A 25,873-nucleotide genomic window follows, 5' to 3' on the forward strand; every position below is an offset into this window, starting at 1 on the left:
ATATTGCTTTAAATAATCAAAATATACAAAGGCACATTTTTCTGAGTGATTGGAAATAACCCTGACAAATGCTTGCATTTGGTAAATTATGAGCTAGCCAAGTTATGTTTGCATAAATATAATGAAAAGCATTTTTAAAAAATTTAGTAAGCATATAAAGCAAGGCATTCTCTTGGTAATGATTTCTTTGATGGATAAACCAGCAACCATGCAGGGCAAGTTTATGAAGGTGCCTCCTTGAGTGCTTCAGAGCGTGTGTGTATGTGTGTGTGTGTTTGTGTATATGTACACAAACATATACACAAAAATTAAAAGTTTGCAAAAATTATGTAAGTGGCAGAGATATTCTTACAACTAAAAAGAAATAGAGAACAAGCGTAGGTATTTAAAATAGCTACTTATATTTGAAAAGAAGAACACAAGCTAAGTGCAATTGAATGCTTTGTTCATGTGGCACATGGATAATTCATATTCCCCATACATAACTCTTGGATAACACAGAGATTACCTATTAGGTAAAAACATAATTATATTCTCTTCCAGCAAGCTAGATACCACACCTCAGCTGCACAGTTAAACAGGTATCTGTATGTAGTTGAAGAGGGTTTGTGGGTGGCTAATAAAAAAAGTATTTGAATAGGGCAAAAATAATATTCTACTCACAGGTAATATGGTGCTATTTGTTATCAGATTGCTTAGGGTAGACCTGAGCACTGAGCATCCACCATGGGGATGCAACAACAACAACAACGACATACATTCAAGCAAAAGCCAAGGAAAGATGCACATTCATTTAGGATTGTCCAGATTATCATGGTTTTTAAACTGAGTATAATAAGGTCAGGAGACTGACCACTGAATTAGGTACATAGATAGCAAAGCTATTGTGAGAATTCTATAGCCTTTAAAAATTACCAGGAGCCAAGGAACATACTTTCACTGAAAGGATTATCATCAAGGTCTTTTCCTATGGGCAGGCCATACTAAACAAGAAATTTGTACATTCTCCTATGAGGATAGACTGTATTCAAAAAGATAAAATAGACCATGAACAGTGGGTGGAGTGGAGATGACATTCTTAGGGGAAAATTCCTTTAATTCCTAAGCATGAATTGTAGGAAGAGCCTAATTGTGGATTTATGGCCTTAGTCATCCTTTTTTTCCCCCCAGATAATTGTACACTGTATTTATTTTTCTAATAATTAACCTTAGTCATCAAGTCTTTCCCCATTAACCACCACCCACCTTCACTTGAGGATGGGAAGTAACAGCTTGAGAGAAACCAGGATTACAACAGGCCTCTGGTTGGGTAAAATGGTGCAGCAGACCAAGTTAAATTGGTACTACTTCCCTTACCCTTTGAGGTAGTCCCTACTTCTTATCTTCTGTTCCTCCAATTTAGGGCTAAACCCCTGGAAAGCTTAATGCTTTGCTTTTGTTTCAATATTAAAATACATTAGAACCATTTGGTACGTCCTTATCACCCAGCTTATGACTTCTCTTCCTATAAAAAGAAATCTTTTCATGAAATTTCTCTCCTGAAAGTCATCCATGACTAAGTCATTGTGACATCTAATATTCTCATATTCCATCTTCCTTGTCTGTGTCTCCTCCTTGTTACCTGATCAGGCCTTGCTTCCAGAAACTCTCCACCCTTTCTTCCTTTCTTGGGACATTCTCAGTTTTCTTTTTAACTGTGTGACTGCAACTTCTGTCTCTTTCCTCTTTGCATTCTATGTGTATGTGATCTAAAAGTTTGTTCCGTAGCCCTTTTCTCACCTGTTCTGTCTTTCGTTGACAATCTCACCTATCCTTTGGGTCTTGTCTGCAGAGGATGCCCACAGCTCTGCTGTTAGCCCTGAGTCTCCTCAGTGCTAAATACAGGTTTCTACCTGCACTCTGCTCTTCTCTGGAAAGACAAGCTCTGGCACCTAAAACACTCATTATGTCCAAATTAGATTCGTTATCTTTCCTCTCACACTTACATCTCCTCCTGTGTTTCCTATTTTTTCAAAAATGTCATCACCAAGGTTTGAAACCTTAAAGTCAAGTATGACAGCTTTCCTGTCTCTCTCTGCAATAATATGCAAAACTCTGTCAATTTCTCCTCTAAGGTATCTCCACCATTTATATCCTCTTTTCCATCCCTTTTAAAAAACATTTTAAAAATTTTTTAATTTTTATTTATTTTTTTTTTATTTTTGAGACGGAGTCTTCTACTGTCACTAGGCTGGAGTGCAGTGACGTTATCTCCGCTCACTGCAATCTCCACCTCCCTGGTTCAAGTGATTCTCCTGCCTCAGCCTCCCAAGTAGCTGGGACTACAGGCGTGCACCACTACACCCAGCTAATTTTTGTATTTTTAGTAGAGACTACATTGGCCAGGATGGTCTCGATCTCTTGACCTCGTGATCTGCCCACCTCAGCCTCCCAAAGTGCTGGGATTACAGGCGTGAGCCACCATGCCCAGCCCTAAAATTTTTATTTTTAAAGACAGGGTCTTGCTCTGTCTCTTAGGCTGGAGTGCATATAGCTCACATGATCACAGCTCACTGAAATCGCAAACTCCTGGGCTCAAGCGATCCTCCTGCTTCAGCCTCCTGAATATCTGAGACTACCACCATGCTTATATAACCTTTTAAATTTTTTATAGAGATGGAATCTTGCTGTTGCCTAGGCCGGTCTCAAACTCCTGGCCTCAAGTGATCCTCCCATCTCAGCCTCCCAAAGTGCTGGGATTATAGGTGTGAGCCATGACGCCCAGCCCATCACCTCTTTTCTATAGGCTGACTTCCTGCTGTTCTTTCACAGGCTGACCTGGCTACAGGAATTTAGCCATTTAAGAGCTGCTCCTAGCCTGACACGGTGGCTCATGCCTGTAATCTCAGCACTTTGGGAAGCAGAGGCGGGCAGATCACCTGAGGTCAGGGGTTTGAGACCAGCCTGGCCAATGTGGTGAAACCCTGTCTCCACTAAAAACACAAAAATTAGTCTGGCATGGTGATGCACACCTGTAGGCTTTTCTGCATCCAAATAACATTATACATTGCAGTGAGAAAAATAATACACAGGGTTGCGCGTGGTGGCTCACGCCTGTAATCCCAGCACCTTGGGAGGCTGAGGCGGGTGGATCACAAGGTCAGGAGTTCAAGACCAGCCTGGCCAATACTAAAAATACAAAAATTAGCTGGGTGTGGTGGCGGGTGCCTGTAATCCCAGCTACTCGGGAGGCTGAGGCAGAGAATTGCTTGAACTTGAGAGGCGGAGGTTGCAGTGAGCTGAGATGGCGCCACTGCACTCCAGCCTAGGCGACAGAGCGGGACTCCGTCTCAAAAAATAAATAAATAAATAAAACTAAAAAAAACCAAACACGGTTTTGTTCATATTTATGTGCATTCCCGTATATACATGCATTTGCTTCAGACATTTCTTTTGCTAGTATTTTTCTTTTTCTGCAGAAGTGTCTTTTGCTGTCATCATCCTCTTTTCCTCTCTTCAGTGCCTCTATGTCATCCAGCATTTGAGTTTAACAGTTTTGTCTTTCCATTAGATGATGAATTCCTTAAGTAAAAGGCCTAACATGTTTATCTTCAAATCCCCCACATACACTCCAGTGCCTGATATAAAGTAGCTCCTCAAGAAATCCTTGGTTTTGAATTAAGGTGAGTTTCATTCCTTTGTTTAAAAATCTTCAACATTCTCTATTTCCTATATGTTACAAACTCTTTTACCTGGTCAACAGGACCCTTAGACTTGGGATCTGGGAAAGGTGGGGAAGAGGAAAGCAGAGAAAGAGGACCAAAGAAGTAGGAAATTGGAAGCAGCAGCAAATGGCAGGCTGGACGTATTCTGAGACCATATTTGTCTTGTTCCTTTTCCTACTGATTACTATCTGGTCCTTGAGGGCCCAGACATCCACATACCACTATCACCAATCTCTCCAGGAATCTCAATGCTCAGCGCCCCTGTTAGACCATACCCAGGCCCGCCACTCCCAGCGGATGCCCTGTGTCCACTGGCAGCCACTTAGTGACTGATATGCTATGCTCTGTCTTGAGGCAGGAAAACCAGACTAGCCAGTTAAGCCTAAGAATGCACCTATCCTAAATGTTAATGGTAATTCCAGACCCATTAAGCAGACAATCAGACCTTTGGGGCCTTCCTTTTTTGCCAAGCAATGCATAGGTATTAGATTTAACTGCCTTTTAGGAGATAGCTGCCCTGAATTTGGTGTTTCACCTAGGTGGTATGAGCCAACAGGAATCTGGGTTGTGTAAGAGGGGGAAGTATGATGATGAAGGGAGGCCTAAGCATCCCCATACAGGCTTGTCTCACATAGTTAAATAAATAAATTTACTGTTACCAGCAAGACCAAAGATAAGCAGGGGAAGGGGTAGCTCCAGAGAGATGATGGGTTTTTCCTTAAAGACTAAGCTCTTTTGTGGCTTACTGGCCTCCTGTATTTCATATGCAGATATCTGCCCCACACTTCCTTCCTTAATGTAGAATACAAGAGCACTAAACTAAAAATAAAACAAACAAACAAACATCAAACAAAAAACCCATTACTTTTGGTGTGCTGATATTGGAAAATGTAAACTTAGAGACTGTTAGGTAATCCCAAGTCCAGACTCATTACTCATTTAACCTTGGCACAAGTTAATGTTTAAGTGAAACTTTACAATAACCAGTTTCCATTTCTTCATTCTCCTTACATTTTCTTTTACCCATTTTCATTGTAAATTGTTTTAAATTATTTTGCTCTCCCTTTTCTTCAGCACGAGAATGAAGTTGTTTTTATCTCTATGTCATTTCCACCCTTTCCTATACTTACTTTCCCAGGAGATGATCTCACCAATGTCCACACCGGACCAAAGGCATCTAGCACATACTCTCATAACTTTCCTCGCCTCCACCTCAGATTTCCTGACACCATCCTCTTTTCCTGTCCTTCTCTCTTGGAATAAGATAACAACAACAACAACAGAAAACAAAACTCTCTAGCTGGCATATAACTACCTGGATTCTCCCCAACTCCTGTTCCATTAATGACATATTTCCCCTAACAACTCGAATTGCCCCTGCTCCACTAATTTCTTCCCTTCTACAAACATCGTCAAATCTCCACTTGCCTAAAACTTTCCTTGCTTGCTTTCTCCGCTTCACTTTCTGGGTACAGATTCCTCACATTTGCTATCTTCAATTATTCTCCCCTTCATTCTTCTCATGTCCTTGAAATATGTCTTCTGTGGAATACATATTGCAGCCCACAAATCTCAGGAAACAGTTCTTGTTGACCTAATCATTGCTGACTCACTGGCTGCTTTCATTCTTTCTGTGGTTCTCACGCTGTATTAATCAGGGCGATTGACCATCCTGAACTACCCCAGTGTGTTGTGCTTCTACACTGGGTTACATGCTTTCTTCATCTCTGTAGCTAGAGTTTTCTCAGGTTTCCTGAAAATTTTCTAGCTCCAGAATAAATTCTCTTCTTTCTTCTTTACAAATATATTATCTTTCTTTCCTATCCCTTAATAGCTTTATTAAATTACTTGCATCATCTGTGAATATGGTTCCTTTCATATATTACCATAACCCCATTAGAATTCATTTCTTATAGGCAAAAACCCCTATGATGTTTTTTAACTCTCCTTGGTAAAGATACCAATAATCCACATAGCAAATATTTTTTAATATTTTGATTCCAGCAAGATGTTATTTTCTTAATTCATACATATTTTAGAAATGTCTTTTTCTTTTTCTTTTTCTTTTGTTTCCTAATCATGTGTGTCTGACCATGACATAGCTATATGGAAAAGTTGTTTGAGCTCAGGGTACTTGCAATTCATAGTTATTCTCTGAAAACCACTGTTCTGAAATTACTGTGTTGTACATCATGAAGATACCCTTGAGTTCTTTCACCATCCTGGATTTTCTTCTTCCTTGTTGCATATTTGTGATATGTAGCATGAGAAGGCTATGACTACTCTGAAAGTGAAGTGGAAGCTTAGGTGGTATGTATGAGTGTTTTTATTGTCACCTTCCATCTTTGTACATGTACATTGGCAGATTTTTTAGAAAGAAGGGGCGATGCTGTCTAGCTGGTGTTCCTCAGCTGGTCATAGTGAAAACACGTAGGTAGATGCCTGCCTACTTTTGGTTAGACCCAATGGTGTAAAGTGCCCTATATCCACCTACATGCATGTTCACCTTTTTTTCCTTGAGAAATGACTATTCTTACAGATATAGGCTTTCAGGGAAAGCTATGACAGCCTTCCTCTTCAATCTATTCCTTTGAAACTTTTGGGCTTGCCTGATTGACTCTTTCACATATCCTTTAAATTTCCATTCAACCCTCAAGGCAGAGGTAGCTTCCTTCATCTTACACAAGAATAGGGTTGAAAGAATATCAGAGAGCAAGTCAGGCTCCCAGAAGGACTATGAAAACTGTATTTATGGAAGGCCATAGATTCAAGTTTCTGTAATGTGGGTTTTCCCCAAGGTAATGACTGCTAAAAGCATGTATTTCCCAGGGAACTGAGTTAGGTTCCTTCCTGAGACAATTCCTGGGAGAAAAGAGATAGCCAATGCAGAGACTGTATCTATCTGGCTTACTATGGTATATCCTCTGCTTTCCAGTGTCTAACAGAAATGGGTGCTGTATAAATATTTGTAGAACTGAAACACATTGAAATGTTGGCAAGAAAACTGACAGCATTGATAGTAGTACCAGATTTGGAGAACTTGGGCAAATCCCTTTTTTTTTAATGCAATTTCCTTAATAAATTGTCAGATGTTCCTGGCATAGTGATTTAGGCAGACTTTTTCCCCTAGGGTGTTGTCAAGGTAGTTGGGCATTTGGTCGAAGCTGATCTCTGAAAAGATTCAGTGGTCAGAATGGAAAATCTCACCACAGGACATTTTAGGATTAGGTACTTTCACAAAGAAATCAGTCCTACTGAAGCTTCTGGACCTAGCCAATGCTGGCTACAAGATACTGGATTTGACAAACAAGTAGGCAATACAGCTGTGTCTCTCTCTTTGTTCATCCATGGGATTTAATCATAAACTTATACTGTTCGAATATAGTTTCACCAATTATGAAATATGATCAGTTTGGACAATTACATGAAATGTCAAATAGAAATATCCCAGACCTGGCATCAATGTTACTGATATCAAATGGTTATAAATCAGTGTTCTAGTAATGTTTAATGTACCCTCAACACTTTTGCAGAAACCCAAAACATTTTATTTTAATCAAAAAGAAAACAAGGTATGTCACCGATGAAAATGACATACATATTTTTGTGCTTATTATTTAAAGAAAGGAGAAACATCTGAAATCTGTTTGCTAACTACAGTATAATACAAATTAGCCTGCAGGCACCGTGTGTGCCGTACCCTGTCTGCTTGCCAGCCCTGCTTAGTCCCAACGTATTAATGAGCAAGTGCAAGTATTTGAACAATCAGCATTTCTGCATTTGCATGCAAACTCTCATGCTGTGTAATTATACACAGAGCTGGCACTCAAATTAATTAAAGCTGATTTTTCTGTGACTGCAAACTGGTCATATCCTCAGCTTTGCCTTCCTATGAAGTCATCATTCTACATTCAACGTGACACTCTGTCCCCGGCATTCTTAGTAATGCTAATGTTCGACAATTGTGAATCCAGCAATATTTTAGAGAGCAGCTGACAATGGCTGGGTGTTCTTATGCTTTTCCTCTCCTATCTTTCCCCCTTCTGGTATAAAGGACAGCTTTTGAACACTTGCTTTATAATTATCTCAAATACTAATGCAAACAAATTACATATATTGTTTCAGTGGGTTCCCTCCCCTCTTTTATGACTCCACCCACTTGATTAGAGCTTACAAACAATTTATCAAACTTTAAAAATTTGTTTATTTGATGCCAAGAAACAATTAGTTGTGATGGTTTTAGTCTTAATTTTGAAAAGGCTTTAACAAATGATGTTTTATTTTAAGAAATAAAGATCTCATAATTCAAAATCAGGGAGATTAGGAAAGAAAGCAGCAGCAATGACTGCTAGATTCGATTAAGACTTTTTGAATCCTCATCAAACATAATGGACTTGAAACGGAGACTATTATTTGCCAGAGAGATCCATAAATGTTAACTTCTAGGACAGAAGGCTTTCCTCAACTCTTTCACAAAAAGCCATCTCCTTTGGTTTCTCTGTTCCTCTGAAGGAACTGTTCCTGTGACAATTCTTTTGAAAAGACATCTTCAGAGCAATTAAGATGTCATTATGATTCTCTTTTCATAAATTTAAATCTCTGAATAAAAGTGGCTACTAAAACATCATCATGTAGGGCCTTGGGAGATGAGCTGCTTTGACATTTTCCTCTGAAATCACCTGTTACCACACAAGCACAGCTCACCGTCTTCCTCATTTCTCTGCATTTCATTAGCCAGAAACTGTACCGACAGTTATTGCAGGGGCTGGCTATCTCTTTTTAGAGCAGGCACCAGACAATTCTATCCCTCAAGTTCAAGATCCTGAAATACACTGGCAAGATTGCCCTAGTAATCTACATTTGAAAGGGAAGATGGAGTAGGAGGAGATTTCTTTATACTCTGACTTTAATGATCAAACAAAGAGATATAATTGCCCTTACCTTATCAGTTGTAATGCTGGATCCACATAGAACACAGTTATCAAGCTCCCTTCAAATTCCAACTGGCAAACAAGTGAGAAAAGAGTATTGAGCCTTTTCCAGAGAGGCTCCTAAGGAAATCACAGTCACAACACTATTAAGATCCCAAGCCTGCCCTTCTGTGTTTCGTCAGGAATTTCCTAAGCAGACAGGTGTCATATTGGCATGAATTTTGTTGCCAGGTACATTTTAAAAGTTGGGCGTGGCTGTGATCAGGTAGCCAGTTCCACCTGTCTCTAAACCCTCATAACCTCCATTGCTTTCAATATTTTGCTCAAGTACCCGGTGACTTCATGATTTACCCACGCACTGGGCCCGACTAACTGAGGTGTGGGAACAGTATCGAGTTCAGCAGCACCGTCATTGTAGTACACAATGCTCATTGCTACTGGCAAATACCTATTTGCTGAATCAGGATTGGGCTGCAGTGAGCAGGACTGGGCTGTTCTACAGCTTTCTGTTTGTTTCCTTTTTAGAATCACCCTCTTCTAAATAAATCTAACCATTTAACAAAAATAGGCTCTTTTTATGTTCCTGTCTTAAAAATATAGCTTTATTTAAACATAGAGAATTACTGTATTTTCACCTTTTCTAAAGCAACTGTTTGCAAAACAAAAGGCAGAGGAGAAAATAAAATCAGAGTTCTCAAACTCTCATGAACAAAATGAACATCGTTGTGTATGTTGTATGTTGCACATTTTGCTTTTAAATTTTCTGATAGCGAATCAGATACATCTGTTAGTTATGATCCTTTTACTTTTTCTGAAGAGAAAAGGATAATAGGAAAAGCATTAAGTAAACTTCTTAAGGAAAGGGAATCATTTTTGCTCCCTAAGGAGCAGTAGACAGTTAATTTATTTTATTGTTGTTTGTGGTATTAAAAAAAGTTGGTTGGCTACATATCTCTTTATAGTTATGTATGTAAATGGAATTCAGGTATTGAAGAAGCAAGACAAGATTTTAGAAACATGCCAAAATTATATGTATTATTTGTCATGCAAGTATAACATGATCAAAACAAAGTATAAAAAATATAGGGCTAAATAGATGGAAAGCACATGCATTTGACTTGTAATTTCAACCCATTTTGTCAATGTACTGTACTCTAGAGGTGGGATTTTAATTCTCTCAGACCCTTGATTCCTTAATGACATTTAAATCAAGTAAACTATGCTATTTTTAGATTGATTTGTTCTCAAATATCAAAGTTTCTTCCAATATCTCACCCAAGCAAAAATTTCTTACAAAATATTGCCTTTGCTTCAACTTGCCCATCATCTAGCACAAGATTGACATGTGATGAATTCAATAAATATTTGCTCAGTAAATGTTTACAGGTACATTTATAACTACATATATGGAAATTATAAATTATATAAATCAACTAACCTGCAAACTCTTGAAGGCTTCTTTCATATATAGGATGTTTACATGGGATGCACATATATGTGAGCAGTAATCATTGGCCAAGTAAATTAAAATTAAATAACTTTGAAGATAATACATTACTACCTCTAAGACAATCTAGTTTCATTTTAAATAGAGATCTTCCTTATTTTTGACCAATACCTTCCTGAATTTTCTGTTCTTTGATATGAACTTTTTCTAAAGCTTCTGAGGATAAATTTGATCCCTATTCCACATGAAAGTTATTCAAGTATTTGAAAAATGGCTATCATTTTTCTCTACATCTCCTCTTTCTTCAGACTGAACATTCCTTTAATCATTATAACATGATACGGCTTTTAAGGCCTATCACCATGTTGGAGAGATTCCAGTTTGTCCATGCCTTTCCTAAATGTGGCAGTCAGAACTGAATGCATTATTTGAAATGTGGTCTAATTATGCAAAATACATGGGTACTGATGCCTGCCTTGTTCTGGACTCTATTTCTAATAATTTAGAATTTTGTGGAGGCAGGAAATGCACTCTGAGGAGGGGTTGGCATCATATTATTCTTAGTGCTCGAATTTTTATAAAACTAAAACATCTCAAAGCATCTAAATCTTTTTCATACCAAATTCTGTTTAATCAAGCCTCTTACAACGTGTTCCATCCATTCTAGAGTTTATCTCTGGTACTGGCTCATTGTTCTAATTATTTGAGATATTTGGATTCCTGATTTTGCTATCCAATGTCTTGGTTACCACATTTCTTTGTGTGTCATTCTTTAAAAGACATCTGAGTGGCTACTATGTGTCAGGCAATGATCATACCAAGGACAAGAAGACAGGTCCCTTTCCTGAAAAAGCACATAGCCTGGCAAGGAGCCTGACAATATCATTATTTCAATATTTTTGTTATTTCATTATTTCAATATTTCATTATTTCAATATTATTTCAACTCTTTCCTTCAAATTATTGGCAAAAAAAAGTGCCAGTGCATGTCTCAGAGACCTCTCTTCAGATTGGCAACAATCAATCAATCCTAGATAATGGGAATAAAACACAACCCCTATCATTTGTATTGAGCACTTATATAATAAGGAGTAAAAAGCACTTTATGTAAATTATGTCACAAGAAACACAGTATCCTTATGACACAGATAATTTTTAATCCTTATTATAGTTGAGGGAATTACGGTTCAGGAAGCTTACACAATTTTCACAAATTTACATGGTTGATAAGGTACAGGGCTTCAATTTGAACCCCTAAGGCCGTCTGACTCCAAAGTTCATTCTTAATCACTTTTAAAGAGATAATTCCGCCATTTTGGAAAGTTCCTAACCATATTCTAAAGTATCTCTAACTTATCTTCTAGGAACATATGAGTATTTTGATTAAAATACTTGCAAAAATCCAGTTACATTTTCTTTTGAAGAGGAAACGTAAACTAGTTTACGTGTGGCTGCTTTGTTCTTAGCGACCCCATGCTGATTCTTAATAGTCAGTGCCATTTTTCAAGAGGCTTACTTTTATTTTGATAATTGTCTAAAGTTTGTTAGAGACTGATGTCAAACTCATTGGTTTGTTCTGAAGTTCTGGAGTTCTCAGAATCTTTAATTTCTGGTAAAATCGAGTTAACATCAACTCCTCTCTATTCTTGCCTCTGCCCCATTCTCCATGATATCTCAAACATAATTGTCAGAGTTTCCACAAGCACATCCAAAGTTCTTTCTTTCCTGAAGACACTAGAACTTATTTATGGAGCTATCTGCTTCACCTTCTTGGGGTTCACTTCCTGAGATGGGAGTTTCTAGAAGTAAATAATGACTTCTTCTATATAAAGCTTTACATGGACAACATACTCTAAACATATTTGTTGAAAAAATATCTACATAGCCGAGAGGGGAAAATAAATCCTGCTATGCTGTTTTGTAAAAATGAAACAAGATGACTTTTTGCCTTCTTGGAAGGAGCAACACGTATATCACTTATTAATAGTTCTTTTGTTGAGGAAAATGACTAGATAAATCTAGAGGAGACACTCAAGTTGAGAAAGTCTAGGTCCTTCTGGGTGTGGTCTGGTAAGCAGCACTGGATAGCGAGAGAGCTACATTACTGTATAATAAATTACAAACAATTCGTCAGTCTGCAAAAGAAGACTTGGAAATGGGAAAATGGAAGTGAGGTACTGCCCAAGAACATGGCAGAAAGCCCAGAACACAACAGAGGAATACAGCCAGGGAGGAATTTCAAGCAGCTCACACTCAATTCTTTTTTTTTTTTTTTTTGAAACAGAGTCTCACTCTGTTGCCCAGGCTGGAGTGTAGTGGCATAATCTCTCCACTCACTGCAACCTCTACCTCCCAGGTTCAAGCAATTCTCCTGCCTCAGCCTCCCAAGTAGCTGGGATTACTGGCACACACCATCACATGCAGCTAATTTTTGCATTTTTAGTACAGGTGGGGTTTCACCATGTTGGCCAGGCTGGTCTCTAACTCCTGACCTCAAGTGATCCACCCACCTTGGCCTCCCAAAGTGCTGGGATTATAGGCATGAGCCACCATACCCAGCCTCACACTCAATTCTCAAAACATAGCTGCCTCAGCCCTGTGCTAATACAAGGGATGACACAGAAATAGTAATATAAGGCAAGGTCCTTTCCTTCCAGATGGAAATACAGTCCATGATCCCAATTTAGTAAAATAAAAAATATCTTTAGAAAAGAAAATAGTGTCTATTTGGTAATTTTTACTATTCCAGTTTGAGTGGGTATTAGAAAATAATAAAGTATTATTATTTATTAAAATAAATAAATTTGTTTACTAAAAATAATTTTTTATATATTAGTATATTTTATTACATAGAAAAGCCTAAGATTACTTTTGGTAGGTAAGCACAGAATGAAAGGACGGTATGTTATCGAGACTGTTGAGTCCCCGCTTGTGAGAGATTTTCAGAAAGTTTATTTTACCCTATCTAGAAGAGACTGAATAATCAGTTTCATCTGAATTTTATAGGAATAACCAAAGAATTAATAGGAAATAAAAGACTTTTGAGACTTTTCCAGAAGAATATTGATATTATTTTCAGTATTCCTAAAATGTTCTTAGTCAAATAACTATATGTATCAATAAAAATAATTCAAATGGAGAGTATAACACATTCAATTCAAATGGAGAGTATAACACATATTATTAAAAGGGATGTATATGTACATACACGTATGTGTGTGCTTATTTGAGATTCACAATGTAAGAAAATGTAGGATTCATGATTTTCATCAAGGTTTGAAAGTTAATTTATTGCTGAGAATGGTTCTCACTGGTAATATGCAGTACTGGAAGCTACAGCACAATAGCATTACACTAATTCATTACAATGGGAAGATGAACCTCACTGAAAAATTCAAGAAACTGAATGCTGAACAGTTAGTTACAGAAGGGCAATTATGGGACCTGGTCTCATTTCATTATCTAAGATGAGTGAGAATAAAATGCAAAACTGACACATAAATGATGCAAGGCATATTAGGTTTGAGATTTCTTTTTTTGTTTTAATTATCTAAGTTTTTATTAATAAGTGCGTTGAATTATATGATCCTATTTTGATGCTGGCTATTTCAAAGAAAAATAGTGCACAGGCTTATACTACGTTATATTATAGTAATGCTAATCACTAACTTTTTTATTACTATGTACCAAAAAGTGTGCTAAGCATTTTACATATATTATCTCATCTATAACTAACCGTATCTCTGTGAAGTAGATAGTTTTATCATCTATTTTAACAGAGAAGAAAACTGAGGCACAAAGAAGTTAAGTAACTTTTCCAGGATCACACTGCTAGCAAATAATTGAACCAAGATTGAATTCAGGTAGAATCTGGAGACTCTACATTCCTATTCATTTATTTTGCATCTTCTGGGTGTTTTTTTTAAATGCACATACTATATTCTCAAGTGTTTTTCATATGATCTATACCCTTAGGAAGGAAGGATCCATTTTCCAAATTTATTTTGTAATGCTAAGGTTTTTAATGTCATCTTCAAAGTGAGTACAAAATATACTTGGGTCCCTTAGGACTCAGCTAACCGTTCAACTTACTTAGGTATCTTGTTGATTTCATTGGGCAGAATTAGTTGTTATCTCCTCTGTATCCCTCATATAATGTATAGATGCCCATAATATCCATTGCACCTATGTATTTATATATCTGCTTACCTCCAGGGCCTAGCTCACTGTCTGGAACACAGTAAATGTCAAAAAAATGTTATTGGGCTGAATCAACAACTCGGGCCAGTCCTTATCTTCTCTGGCCAGTCCTTATCTTCTCTGTGTCGTTTTTCTACGTGTAATTTCCCCTGCCAGCCACTGATTTGTCTCTTGCTGGGGTAAAACAGAGTATTGTCTTCTCTGGACTTTGAATTAATGTTTTCCTTGTTTACCAAACTAAAGTGGTAAAGAAACTCATGTTCCAAGCAAGGAACATTTTTGATAAATAAATGAGTTTAAAATGCTGAATCTAGTGTCATGTTGAACTACGTCAAAAAAGAAGTTGCCCAAACTTTGTCCACATTCCCTGGGATAGATGTGGTTCAATGCCATTCTCTCCAAAATCTTTATTATGAAGTAATTTGACTGATAGTTTAAACAGACAGGGAAGTCATAATGTGTCACCCAACATAAACCTCGGGAAAAAAGTAAATCCAGGGCAGACAAATGCATTAGCCTAAAACTATTGTATCCTTCTTCATTCTCTTATTTGACATTTATTGAACAAATGATGAGTCTGAATAAATGATGGTTGAGGGAGAGGAGGGAGGTTACAGATAGGCTCTGAGACAGCTGTAGAGAGCAGGGGACTTTAAGTGAAGCACTAGGACTAAGATTTAGTCAGGAGATGGGAATGTGGCACATAGACAGGATGAAAAGCATGAGGAACAGCATCAAGCATATGGGGACATGGGAACGCAGGAGCTCTTGGGCAATTGTGAGAAGTTCAGGGGAGCAGAAGGCTCTTGGAGGAGAGGAAGGAAGGATATGTTAGCCATATATCAGTCCAATGTAAGCATTTTATGGTAAAAGAATACAAGTCAGGGCCTGGCGCGGTGGCTCACGCCTGTAATCCCAGCACTTTGGGAGACTGAGGCAGGCGGATCGCCTGAGGTCAGGAGTTCGAGACCAGCCTGGCCAACATGGTGAGACCCCCATCTCTACTAAATATACAAAAAAATTAGCCAGGTGTGGTGGCCGGCGCCTGTAGTCCCAGCTACTCGGGAGGCTGAGTCAGGAGAATCCACTGAATCCGGGAGACGGAGGTTGCAGTAAGCCCAGATCGCGCCACTGCACTCCAGCCTGGGCGACAGAGTGAGACTGTCTCAAAAAAAAAACAAAAAAAACAAAAAAGAAAAGAAATAAGAATACAAGTCACAGACCTGCACTCTAGGCCTACCTCTGTCATGAATTCAGGGCATGGCAGTATGAAAATCCTTTTACACCAGGGGTTCAAAATCAAATGCCTAAAATGACCAAGCTAGTAAAGATTAATGAGCGAGGAGTGTGGGTGTAAGACAATAGGAAGTGCTACTGTGTTGCCAGGGGAATATTGGCCCGGTGTCATCCAGTGGTACCAGAACTTTCAACTTTCTAGATAAGTCAGATATCTGAGCTTTTATGTGAAATCTCCAAATTCTAAACTATTGACATCTAATTCAATGTTTTATTAAGTATTATACTGGCAAAAAATGCCTATTACAAAAAATTTTATTACAAAAAATTGTAACACCTGATTTAACTTTCTATTCTATAAAATGACTTGATAATAAGTGTTCAATCTTCCTCAAAAGATTATTAAAAAGATCAAATCATCTTTAGATAAACACTTAGAAAATTACGATGTGCTATATAGCAATTTGTGTATCGTTTTTATTTTTATTAATGTCACCAACTCTCATTTTCCCCACAAGCCTACTTGTGTCTTGCTTGCTCTTCCTGGTCTTTATTTTTACTTTATTCTAACAGTAATTCAAAAAAGAGCTTAGCATACAATGGCCTAATATCAAGGGAATTGGCCTAACACTGTGGGGTCAAGATGGGTTGGCATCTCTGTTATCCCACATAATTCAATCAATTTGAGTAATTAGATCTTCTCTTGGCAGTAGGATGGGTATAAACACTTTAAAAACACATTATTTAATTTGATTTTCATTTTTTGTTTTGAGACAGAGTCTCTCACTCTGTCGCCTAGGCTGGAGTGCAGCTAATTTTTGTATTTTTAGTAGAGATGGGGTTTCGCCACATTGGCCAGGCTGGTCTCGAACCCCTGACCTCAGGTGATCCACCCACCTGGGCCTCCCAAAGTGCTAGGATTACAGGCGTGAGCCACCACACCCGGCCTAATTTGATTTTATACACATATATACTGAGGAAAAATGGCTTTCTGTATGCTATATGAAAATGGCTTATTTGTGCATGTGTGTGAATATATATATCATATATACTGTATATGAAAGTGTATGTGTATATATATCATATATACTGTATATGAAAATGGCTTTGTGTGTGTGTATATACATATGTGTGTGTGTGTGTGTGTGTGTGTGTGTATGTGCCATTTTACCTCAACCTACACAACTCTTGATAATCAAAAGTCCTAAAAAGAGGGCCAGACGTGGTGGCTCATGCCTGTAATCCCTGCACTTTGTGAGGCCGAGGAGGGTGGATCACCTGAGGTTGGGAGCTCAAGACCAGCCTGACCAACATGGAGAAACCCTGTCTCTATTAAAAATACAAAATTAGCCGAGTGTAGTGGCACATGCCTGTAATCCCAAATCCTCAAGAGGCTGAGGCAGGAGAATCGCCTGAACCCGGAAAGCAGAGGTTGCAGTGAGCCAAGATTGTGCCGTTGCTCTCCAGTCTGGGCAACAAGAGCAAAACTCTGTCTCAAAAAAAACACAAAAGTCCTAAAAAGAAAACTAACAGTAGACATTAGCCAGGCATATTGGTGTATGCAATCAAAATACTCTGTATTCTTAAATTATTATTATTTCTTTTCTACAAAGTAGAGATTCTCATGTACTTACAGAGGTTTTGGTTAATGCTTTATCTTTAAACAATTTATAGGCTCAAAAAAAAAAAAAAAAAGCAGAACTGATACCAATGACTACTAAAGATGGGTCCCAGAACTAAAGAGAACAATTAGATATTATCAGGGCTCCGCAGATGAAGTTGCAGAATCTCTTTCTTTCACTTTAAGCCTTTAAACAGGATTTATCGCATTTGTCTCAGATGATTTTAGTGTGGTCCTGCCAAACAGTGACCTCTCAAGTTTTCTGCACATGTGCTTGTGCTGGTTGACAGGACTGTATGATTTTCGTGGAATGTATTCAGATTCTCTGTGGCATGTGTACTCTTTTAAGAAACCAAAATCTCATATGAATCTTGTAAATTTTCCCCTGCTGCTGATTGGAACTTCTTCAGAAGCAGTACCAGAACAACCAGGTCTTCTTTAAGTGTTTCTGTAAAGACTTTATTTCCACAACTGTAGCTGAGGCTTCCACTGCAGGCAGCCCAGTAAGGTTTAGATTACAAACGGGAAATAAACCTCTTGAAGTCATATTCTGAATGCACCTACCAGCAAGAGTGAAATGAATCACATGCTTCCTGTTGGTGACATTTTACTCTATAACTTAAGGAATCTCAGCAGGAAAAGTGTAGGTTTGCCTAGAAAAGAGAGTAGGAAACATTTACAAAGAAATGATTAACCTAGAAAAAAAGTAAAGCAGGTGGCCAATCCTGTGATTTTTTTACTGGAATATTAAAACACTGAGCCCTTTGTTTAGATAGCCAAAACAACTCTTTTACATTTTAGAAATAGGGCTTCAACTTCATTTCATCCTCTCCAAGATAGTCCCGGATTACATGATGAATAGAAGTTGGATACTAAATTTTACATTCTTCTTATTTTGAGACAGAGTCTTACTCTGTCACCCAGGCTAGAGCACAGTGGTGTGAACTCGGCTCACCGCAACCTCCACCTCCTGGGTTCGAGTGATCCTTCAGCAGCCTCAGCCTCCCTAGTAGCTGGGACTACAGGCATGCACCACAACGCCCGGCTAATTTTTGTATTTTTAGTAGAGACGGGGTTTCGCCATGTTGGCCAGGCTGGTCTCAAACTCCTGACCTCAAGTGATCTGCCCACCTCAGCCTCCTGAAGTGCTGATCTTACAGGTATGAGCCACTATGCCTGGCCCTAAATTTTACATTCTGAATGAGGCTAAAAACAAATAATACTGGGAAGATCAAATCGATGGCATCTGGTATTGATAGTATGGGTTACAGTGAAAAAGAATTGGAAGTAGTCAATCCCTGCTTCCCATCAAATTATTTCCCTCTTTGTCCTCCTACTCCTGTGAGTAAGTAAGTTGGGGTCAAAGGAAAATTTGGGATTCAGTGAGAAGCACCTCGGATGTTGGGAAATGGAAGAAATAGTAACAGAGTCTGAGTTCCAGATTGGGAGAGAGAGATCTCATCCAAAGACTGGGTCTTGTCAGTGAAAATGAGAGGGCGTTGTGAAAACTAGGACTATCGTCAAGAGAGTTGCAAAATCACAATCTGATGAGGCTTTAGGGAATCTGTAAGAGCAAATCAGTCAAAAATGCTTACTTAGCCTCAGTCTCAAACACACTGGCTCCTTCCTGCCTTTTGATGAACCTTTCCCCGATTCCACTCATGGGAGCCAATTCTAAAGTTCCATCGCTGCATTCTGTCACCCACACAGCCCCCTGCAGCCACATCTGCCGGTGGGTGGACGAAGACAGCAGAACAAACAGGTTTGGGCGTGGTGTGGTTCTTGTCATCTTGCCAAAGGGTCACAGTCATTTTAAACAATCTTTTCATTTACATTGCAGAATGAGAGCGTGAAATATGATGTGAAAAATCTGAGGCCTCACAAAATGTTTTTTCGTTTTTACAAATAGACCATTTGGTTGAGTTTCTTTTTGTAGCTGAATGTCTCTGCCACAGGCTTGGGTCCTTCTTAAGGAGAGAGGCTGAGTCATATATTTCTGAAATCCAAAAGTACCTCAAATATAACAGGTGCTTAACAGATCTCTGTCAAATAAAGGAACAAATCTTTAGAAAATCTAATATTCTTTAAGGTGTTCTTTTAGCATGGCTGTAGGTCAGAGATAGGGAAAGACTTATGATATCCTAGGGAAAGAATCTCAGCTAACTTGTGTAAACTTTCCTAAGTCAGGCAGACTCACTATAAGAAGAAAGCTGATAAATGCTACATTTTACTTATAACCATTAGCCAAATAAACTACTGTGTCTTTGTTACATTAAAATAGTATTTGAGATTTCACCCTCCACCACATTCACCAGAACAGACGCTGGTGGACACCTGTTCTGCACAGCTGAGAGATCCATGGATGGTTCACATCACAGGACTCTGTGTAGACAACCCCCAGTACCAGCCCAGAGTCAGGTAGACTTGCTGGGTGGCTAGACCCAGAAGAGAGACAACAGTCACTGCAGTTTGGCTCACAGCAAGCCACATCCATAGGAAAAGAGGGAGAGTACTACATCTAGGGAACACTCTGTGGGAAAAAGAATCTGAACAACAGCCTTCAGCCTTAGACCTTCCCTCTGACAGAGCCTACCCAAATGAGAAAGAACCAGAAAACTAATCCTGGTAATATGACAAAACAAGGCTCTTCAACACCCCCCAAAATTACACTAGTTCACCAGCAATGGATCCAAACCAAGAAGAAATCCCTGATTTACTTGAAAAATAATTCAGGAGGTTAGTAATTAAGCTAATCAGGGAGGGACCAGAGAAAGGCAAAGCCCAATGCAAGGAAATCCAAACAATGACACAATAGGTGAAGGGAGAAATGTTCAAGGAAATAGATAACTTAAAAAACAATAAAAAATTCAGGAAACTTTGGACACTTTTAGAAATATGAAATGCTCTGGAAAGTACAAGTAATAGAATTAAACAAGTAGAAGAAAGAAATTCAGAGCTCAAAGACAAGGTCTTTGAATTAACCCAACCCAACAAAGACAAAGAAAAAAGAATAAGAAAATATGAACAAAGCCTCCAAGAAGTCTGGGATTATGTTAAACGACCAAACCTAAGAATAATTGGTTTTCCTGAGGAAGAAGAGAATTTAAAAAGCTTGGAAAACATATTTGGGGGAATAATTGAGGAAAACTTCCCTAGCCTAGCTAGAGACCTAGACATCCAAATACAAGAAGCATAAAGAACACTTGGGAAATTCATTGCAAAAAGATCTTCACCTAGGCACATTGTCATCAGGTTATCCAAAGTTAAGATGAAAGAAAGAATCTTAAGAGCTGTGAGGCAGCAGCATCAGGTAACCTATAAAGGAAAATCTGTCAGATTAACAGCAGATTTCTCAGCAGAAACCCTACAAGCTAGAAGGGATTGGGGCCCTGTCTTCAGCCTCCTCAAACAAAACAAATGTCCGCCCAAAATTTTGTATCCAGCAAAACTAAGCATAATATATGAAGGAAATATAGTTGTTTTCAGATAAACAAATGCTGAGAGAATTCGCCATTACCAAGCCACCACTACAAGAACTGCTAAAAGGAGCTCTAAACCTTGAAAGGAATCCTGGAAACACATGAAAACAGAACCTCTTTAAAGCATAAGTCACACAGGAATTGTAAAACAAGAATATAAGCTAAAAAGCAAAAGCAAAAAACAATCAAACAACAAAAAACAAAGTACACAGGCAACGAAGAGCACAATGAATGTAACAATACCTCACATTTCAATACTAACGTTGAATGTAAATGGCCTAAATGCTCAACTTGAAAGATCCAGAATCGCAGAATGGATAAGAACTCACCAACCAACTATCTGCTGCCTTCAGGAGACTCACCTAACATAGAAGGACTCATATAAACTTAAAGTAAAGGAGTAGAAAAAGGCATTTCACACAAATGGACACCAAAAGTGAGCAGGGGTAGCTATTCTTATATCAGACAAAACAAACTTTAAAGCAACAGCAGTTAAAAGAGACAAAGAGGGACATTATATAATGCTAAAAGGCCTTGTCCGACAGGAAAATATCACAATCCTAAACATACATGCAACTAATACTAGTGCTCCCAAATTTATAAAACAATTACTAATAGATGTAAGAAATGAGATAGACAGCAACACAATAATAGTGGGGGACTTCAGTACTCCACTAACAGCACTAGACAGGTCATCAAGACAGCAGTTCTTCAAGACAGAAAGGCAACAAAGAAACAATGGATTTAAACTATACCTTGGAACAAATGGACTTGACAGATATATACAGAACATTTCATCCAAAAACCACAGAATGCACATTCTATTCAACAGCCCATGGAACTTTCTCCAAGATAGACCATATGATAGGCCATAAAATTAGCTTCAATAAATTTAAGAAAACTGAAATTATATCAAGCACTCTTTTAGACAACAGTGGAATGAAACTGGAAATCAACTCCATAAGGGACCTTCAAAACCATGCAAATACATGGAAATTAAATAACCTGCTCCTGAATGACATTGGGTCAAAAATGATCAAGATGGAAATTAAAAAATTATTCAAGCTGAATGACAACAATGATACAATTTATCAAAGCCTCTGGGATACAGCTAAGGCAGTGCTTAGAGGAAAGTTCACAGCTCTAAAAGCCTATATCAAGAAGTCTGAAAGAGCACAAACAGACAATCTAAGGTCACACCTCAAGGGACTAGAGAAACAAGAACAAACCAAACCCAAAGCCAGCAGAAGAAAGGAAATAACCAAGATCAGAGCAGAACCAAATGAAACTGAAACAAACAAACAAACAACACAAAATTTAAATGAAACAAAAAGCTGATTCTTTGAAAAGATAAATAAAATTGATAGACCATTAGCAAGATTAACTAAGGAAATAGAAAATCCAAATAACTTCACTGAGAAATGAAACAGGAGATATTACAACTGACACCACCAAAATACAAAAGATCATTCAAGGCTACTATGAACACCTTTATACACATAAAGTAGAAAACCTAGAAGAGATGGATAAATTCCCAGAAAAATACAACCCTCCTAGCTTAAATCGGGAAGAATTAGATACCCCAAACAGACCAATAACAGGCAGTGAGATTGAAATGGTAATGAAAAAATTACTAACACAAAAACTCCAGGATCAGAAAGATTCACAGCAGAATTATAACAGACATTCAAAGAATAATTGGTATTAATCCTTTTGACACTATTCCACAAGACAGAGAAAGAAGGAACGCTCCCTAACTCATTCTGTGAAGCCAGCATAACCCTAATACCAAAACAGGAAAGGACACAACCAAAAAAGAAAACTATAGACCAATATCCTTGATGAACATAGTTGCTAAAATCCTTAACAAAATACTAGCTAACCAAATCCAACAACATATTAAAAAGATAATCCACCATGATCGAGTGGGTTTCATACCAGGGATGCAGGGATGGTTTAACCTATAGAAGTCAATAAATGTGATATACCACATAAACATAATTAAAAACAAAAAATCACATGATCATCACTATAGATGCAGAAAAAGCATTCGACAAAATCCAGCATCCTTTTATGATTAAAACTCTCAGCAAAATCAGCATACAAGGAACATACCTTAATGTAATAAAAGCAATCTATGACAAACCCACAGCCAACATAATACAAAATGGGGAAAGTTGAAAGCATTCCCTCTGAGAATGGGAACAAGACTCCTCTTCAACACAGGACTGGAAGTCCTAACCAGAGCAATCAGACAAGAGAAAGAAAGAAAGGGCATCCAAATCAGTAAAGAGGAAGTCAGACTGTCACTGTTTGCTGACAATATGATCGTTTACCTTGAAAACCCTAAAGACTCCTCCAGAAAGTTCCTAGAACTGATTAAAGAATTCAGCAAAGTCTCCAGATACAAAATTAATGCACACAAATCAGTAACTCTTCTATACACAAACAGTTAAGACGAAGGAAAGAATCTTAAGTGCTGTGAGGCAGCAGCATCAGGTAACCTATAAAGGAAAATCTGTCAGATTTTCCAGCAGCAACCAAGTGAAGAATCAAATCAAGAACTCAACCTCATTTCAAATAGTTGTAAAAAAAATAATAATAAAATACTTACGAAATATACCTAACCAAGGAGTCGAAAGACCTCTACAAGCAAAACTATAAAACACTGCTGAAAGAAATCACAGATGACACAAACAAATGGAAACACATCCCATGCTCATAGGTGGGTAGAATCAATATTGTGAAAATGACCATACTGCCAAAAGCAATCTACAAATTCAGTGCAATCCCCATCAGAATACCACCATCATTCTTCCCAGAATTAGAAAAAAAAAATTCTAAAATTCATATGGAACCAAAAAAAAGCTCGCATAGCCAAAGCAAGACTAAGCAAAAAGAACAAATCTGGAGGCATCACATAACCTGATTTCAAACTATCCTATAAGGCCATAGTTACCTAAACAGCTTGGTACTGATATAAAAATAGGCATATAGACCAATGGAACAGAATAGAAACCCAGAAATAAACCCCAATACAGCCAACTGATCTTCAACAAAGCAAACAAAAACATAAAATGAGAGAAAGGACACCCTTTTCAACAAATGGTGCTGGGATAATTAGCTAGCCACATGTAGGAGAATGAAACTGGATCCTCATCTCTCACCTTAAGCAAATATCAACTCAAAATGGATTGAAGACTTAAACCTAAGACCTGAAACTATAAAAGTTCTAGAAGATAAGATTGGAAAAAGCCTTCTAGACATTAGCTTAGGCGAGAATTTAATGACCAAGAAGTCAAAAGCAAATGCAATAAAAACAAAGCTAAATAGCTGGGACCTAATTCAAAGAGCTTTTGCATGACAAAAGGAACAGTCAGCAGAGTAAACAGACAACTCACAGAGTGGGAGAAAATCTTCGAGATCTGTATGTCTGACAAATGACTAATATCCAGAATCTACAGTGAACTCAAACATATCAGTAAGAAAAAAAAAAACCATCCCATCAAAAAGTGGTCTAAGGACATGAATAGACAATTCTCAAAAGAAGATATACAAATGGTGAAAAACAAAAAAAATGCTCAACATCACTAATGATCAGGGAAACGCAAATCAAAACCACAATGTGATACCACCTTACTCCTACAAGAATGGCCATAATAAAAAAATTTAAAAACAGTAGATGTTGGTGTGGATGCAGTCATCAGGAAACACTTCTACACTGCTGGTGGGAATGCAAACTAGAACAGCCACTATGGAAAACAGTGTGGAGATTCCTTAAATAACGAAAATAGAACTACCATTTGATCCAGCAATCCCACTACTTGGTATCTACCCAGAGGAAAAGAAGTCATTACTCAGCTGGGCACGGTAGCTCACGCCTGCAATCCCAGCACTTCGGGAGGCGGAGGCAGGCAAATCACGAGGTCAGGAGTTCGAGACCAGCCTGACCAACATGGTGAAACCTCGTCTCTACTAAAAATAAAAAAATTAGCCGGGCATGGTGGCACACACCTGTAATCCCAGCTACTCAGGAGGCTGAGGCAGGAGAATCGCTTGAACCTGGGAGGCGGAGGTTGCAGTGAGCCGAGATCGCACCACTGCACTCCAGCCCAGGCGACAGCGAGACTCTATCTCAAAAGAAAAGAAAAAAGAAGTCATTATTTGAAAAAGATACTTGCGCAAGCATGTTTATAGCAGCACAATTCACAATTGCAAAATCGTGGAACCAACCCAAATGCCCATCAATCAATGAATGGATAAAGAAACTATGATATATGTCACTACACACACACACACACACACACACACACACAATGGAATACTATGCAGCCATAAAATAAATGAATTAACAGTATTTACAGTGACCCAGATTAGATTGAAGACTATTATTCTAAGTAACTCAGGAATGGAAAATCAAACATCGTATGTTCTCACTGGTGTGTGGGAGCTAAACTATGAGGACACAAAGGCATAACAACGATGATGGACTTTGGAGATTTAAGGGGAAGAGTGGGAGGGAGGCAAGGGATAAAAGACTACAAATATGGTGCAGTGTATACTGCTCGGTTGATGGATGCACCAAAATCTCACAAATCACCACTAAAGAACTTATTCATGTAACCAAATACCACCTGTACTCCAATAACTTATGGAAAAAAAATAGTACTTGAAAATATTCTGTATGAGACAATAGTGCTTAATATTTGGGGGTTTAAAAATACTTCTAGAAATCCAAAGAAAGCTATAGACTCTTTCCTGAGAAATATGCACATTCATGTCTATTCAGAAAACAAAACACAACCACCGTTTTTCTTTTCTTTATTTTTTATTTTGAGACGGAGTTTCACTCTGTCACCCAGGCTGGAGTGCAGTGGCACTATCTCAGCTCACTGCAACCTCCGCCTTCCTGGTTCAAGCGATTCTCCTACCTCAGCCTCCTGAGTAGCTGGGATTACAGGTGCCTGCCACCACGCCTGGCTAATCTATGTATTTTTAGTAGAGACGGGGTTTCACCATTTTGGCCAGTCTGGTCTCAAACTTCTGACTTCAGGTGATCCACCCACCTTGGCCTCCCAAAGTGCTGGGATTACAGGCGTGAGCCACTGTGCCCGGCCCAAAACAACCCTTTTTCACAAACACTGTAAAGCACTTTCATGGACAAACCTGTATACCAGGTTAAGAACTTTCATAAAGGCAAAGCACTTGAATGGTGACCTTCAAGGTCCAGAAGAGGGCTTTTAAGAAAAGGTTTA

The 25,873-nt window shown here is 38.3% G+C and overlaps 2 protein-coding genes across 4 annotated transcripts in view; one reads left to right on the forward strand and one right to left on the reverse strand.

The window, feature by feature from the left end:
• ADGRL2 (adhesion G protein-coupled receptor L2) overlaps positions 1-25,873 on the reverse strand; it is a 683,665-nt gene that overhangs the window by 285,112 nt on the left and 372,680 nt on the right. For 2 of the 3 annotated variants that reach the window (XM_074003162.1, XM_074003150.1), the window contains exon 5: positions 8,646-8,707. The exons of the other annotated variant lie outside the window; for it this stretch is intronic. The gene's annotated coding sequence lies outside the window, so the exon portion shown is untranslated. The remainder of the gene's footprint in view (positions 1-8,645; positions 8,708-25,873) is intronic. 3 annotated transcript variants of the gene reach the window in all.
• LOC141410009 (uncharacterized) overlaps positions 1-25,873 on the forward strand; it is a 186,393-nt gene that overhangs the window by 93,376 nt on the left and 67,144 nt on the right. The gene's annotated exons all lie outside the window — the stretch shown is intronic.

The sequence above is a fragment of the Macaca fascicularis genome, chromosome 1, assembly GCF_037993035.2.
Source record: "Macaca fascicularis isolate 582-1 chromosome 1, T2T-MFA8v1.1".
In the NCBI taxonomy this organism is placed as follows: Eukaryota; Metazoa; Chordata; class Mammalia; order Primates; family Cercopithecidae; genus Macaca; species Macaca fascicularis.